Consider the following 4,059-nt stretch of genomic DNA (forward strand, 5'->3'; position numbering starts at 1 on the left):
TCGATGTCATTAAGTTTTAACGAGTCTGACAAAGGAAGAACTCGGTGTCTTTTCTTGTTTAGAGAGTCTGAAAAGACAGCGGAAAAGAAAACTCCAGGGGGGTCCTTTTTCGTAAAGTTGTGTCTCTCGAGCCTGAAAAAGTATAAAACAATGCTCGAAAGAACCGCCCGACCAGTATGATCGAGGAGTACTTTTCGTAAGTAGTGACTTCGACCTGAAAAAGTAGAAAAGCGGTCAGAAGCACGTCATTTTGGAGCCAATAACGAGTTCGAAACGACAAAAACCCGGCAATATTTTTTAGTTTAAACGGTCAAAAAAAGAGCTTTAAAGGCGACCGCCTCTTATTTACGTTTAACGAGTCAAGAGGGAAAACTCGACAATCTTTTCGTCTTTAAACGGTCGGAAAAGAGTTGAAAGCAGACCTCCATTTTTATTCTATTTAACGAGTTAAAAAGGGAAAATACTCGACAATATTTTCATATTTTACGAGTCAGAAAAGAGCTTAAAGGCGACTCGTCCTAGAGGAACGAGTGGTATAAAGGGTAGCAACTGGTTCCGGCAATGGTGGAACTGCTCAAAACATGTAATGGTCAAGAGGCTAGCTAATCAAAACCACTCATAAATGCGGTCCCTCAGGAAAGGTAAAACAACCAAGTGAAAGCATATGATCGGCCAAAGAGGTGGTGGCGATGGAATGAAAACAACCAAGGCTCATCTAGCAGAATTTAGCGGATAAAGATAGCAATCACGAGATGTAAATCGGGTATGGGTTCATTTTTACACAAGCTTGAACCATGGAGAACTCTGCTTGGATTCGGTTTCATTTTTAAACAAGCTTGAAATGAAAAACTATGCTTCTTATAAGTTTGCATGCCCCCCTAGCATAATGACGCAAATCGAGGTACATGCCCCCCAAGCTTCATTGCATTCAACAAAGTGGAGGGAATGAAGGTTCACGCTCGAGATCGATGAAAGACTCGACTTGTATTTTATGAGATCTTAATCAAAAGACTCGATTTGGAAAGGGAGGTGTTTCATTTTTTAATGAGGTTGACACAGTAAAAGAACTATCCTCATAACATTTGTTTCATTTTTTAATGAGGTCACCACAAGATCAAAACTATCCTCGGACCAGACCCAATTTCATTTTTTAGGGAGCTTGACATAGGAAAGTGAACTATGCTCCGACCGAACTGTATCATAATGAACAGGAAGTCGGTGCTTCCAAGAGTGTTACCCCCAGTGAAAGGACCACATCTCGGAAGTCAGGACCCAATGCCCCTAGGACACTATGCACGATGGCGGCATCACTGGATCCAGGCATGGGATAGGTGGCCACGTAGTTGATCTGCGGTGGGGCAGATACAACTGGTGGATAAAAACTAGGAGGGGACGACAACTGCGCAGGAGGCATTGGGGGACTAACGAACAACAATTGATCGATAGTCACAATTCTTCCATCGTGTGGAAAGCAAACCACACGAAAAAGTGAAGAAACAAGGGCCCCCATGGCGTAAACATAGTCGCGACCAAGGAGAAGACTAAAGTCTAAAACACCTTGGGTAACCAAGACGTCTATATAGACGGTTTTTCCCCCCAAAGTAATAGGGAACTTCGGGAGAACTCCTAGAGATGGACAGGCTCCTCCGTCGAACGCCAACAGATTTTAAGTGACTGGCCCAAGCTGCAGGGAGCCTAAAGCTTGCCAAGTAGTGTACGACATAAGACTGACAGATGCCCCTTCATCCAAAACAGTGCCAGGTACTGCCTTAGCACAGGCATGTACTGTGATCTGGAAAGGCATATGGGATGGAAGGCGACCGGCGATCAGGCGATTCCAATCAAAGGAAGCGACCAGACTACTTGGTGGGGGAATCGTATGACTGCCCCCATGTGCCAAAGGAACTGAAGGAGAACCTTCGGGAGAAGCTGGGTTAGGAGAGTCATTTCGGGACTCAAGAGAATCTGAAGAGACGAGAAGAACATGGGCTTGATTCTCTTCCGAAATAGAGTGAGCGAGCGACGGACTCGAGTCGACACTCTCTCCGACCAATGGTTGGTCTGGAACAGGCTGGACACAGCCGGGTTCGGGAAGAGAGGCCTGGACAAGAGAAGAATGTGAACCAATCTCATTGTCGGGAGGCAGATTATCTGCAGCTGTAGAAAGACGTTGATATCCAATGGGGAGTTGGGGTGAGGGAGCTGGGAGACTTTCCAAGACAACAGAGGCTTTATCCATTAGTGGACAAAGGTGAAGGGGATGATTGCCTTCACAAAGTCTACAGGGAATTCGAATTTTCCCTTTTCCCTTACCATTCCCAACTGATAAGGTAGCATCGCCGTGAGCTTCAGAGGACGATGAGGGGTGGGCCGGATCGCGAGACCATACTTCTAGTACCATGGGAATGCCAGGACAATCGCGAAGAAGATGGTCCTCCTTGCATAATCGACAAGGAAACTTAACCTTCCGCGGAGGAGCGGAAGGTGGCCCGACTTCAGGGGAACTCGAAGGAGTAAGAGTTATACTTGTAGCCTCTCCCTTAGGAGACTTCTTCTTCTTGGTCTTCTTCTTCTTCTTCTTAGCCACCTGGTTATTCGAATCGAGACTTTCACCAGGCGAAGTACAAGAGGAAGACGTAGAAGTAGGCGTCGAAGGGGAGAGATCCACCTTAGGATCAACATGATGTTGTTCAGGTGGAGGGACTGATGGACTAGCAGCCGATATGGCAAGGAACAAAGAGGTTGAAAACAGCCAAACAGGCAACCCGACAGTTAACCCCAGAAGGGATAACGTTGCCATATAAGGAGCACCAATATTCCCGAGAGGAGGGAAATGACTAGGATTCCCATCAGGAGGGGAACTTGGGTTGGTGAACCCCGGAAAAGTTGCCATGGCAAACAGAAAGAAGCCCACTCAAGCTAACGCACATAAGATCTAACTAGGTAACGTTAATCGTGGCCAAATAAATTTTTAAGACACAGGAACTAAACTTGACCTTTTCATGTTTCAAGAGTCGAGAAAAGGATGAAAAGATGACTCTAGTCTCCTTCGAATGTTTAATGAGCACGAAGTGACAAGACGCTCACTGGCACCTTTCCTTTTAAGGAGTCCCCAGTGGATTCGCCAAATTGTTGGAGAGGTAAATCCCCTCTACGGATAGAGGCGATCCCTACTAGCCCAGAATGGGTCTAGCAACAATCAGTCAATGCTACTATGCAAGTTCCTAATTGCAATTAAAAGATAGGCAATGAACACCTACTTGGATTCCAACGCTATTGTTTGATGAAGAGATGTCGTTCTCACTCCTTCGCTTTGGCCGGTCATGATCTTCCACGATCCCCGTAGATAGATACCTGCACACACGAAGAGAAACACAACCACAAACGTGAAATCTAATAAATGAAATTATACATCAGTCAGAAAGGATGTAATTCACATTAACCATTACAAAGACAAATGAGAATGGAACCATAACAGTAGTCATCTATTATTAATCAATAACAGAGAAAGGTACAACCAAAGTTCTGACGTTGAGTCCTTCTCAAGAGGGTCCAGCCAGCAAGTCTCTTAAGCATTCACCCTTGGAGGTAGGTCTCCCAAAACAAAAACTCTCTCTCACACAAGCAATACTCACAACCTTCCTTAAGCTTCCTCTAGCAAATCCACACTTGCCACACCAACTACCTACTAGCAGCAGCACTCTGAGCACTATGAATTCCACACTATCCAAACTAACTGCTCATGGCAATGGTAGAGGTTTAAATAGGAGAAGGAGTCTCCATGAATGGTGGGAGGATGAGCTTATCTCCAAGGAAGGTGGCTCAAATGACGAACATACATGCCATAGAAGGTAGGGTGACATTCACAAGGCCAACAACCAGGTCTGGAGTCATCTGGAAGGCTGGCTGTTAGAACAAACTCGCCCAAACAGGATCAGCGCGGGTGCATAACTGGACTGGAGCGCTGACGTCGCATCTTAATAATGGAGAAGGCTGTGTCAGCGCGGCTTAATACAATCATAGGATGCGCTGGCTTATGAAATTCGACCAGCGCGGAAA

The sequence above is a fragment of the Pinus tabuliformis genome, chromosome 1_2 (assembly GCF_031772625.1).
Source record: "Pinus tabuliformis cultivar Carrire ecotype Pingquan chromosome 1_2, CPIR1, whole genome shotgun sequence".
Classification (NCBI taxonomy): domain Eukaryota; kingdom Viridiplantae; phylum Streptophyta; class Pinopsida; order Pinales; family Pinaceae; genus Pinus; species Pinus tabuliformis.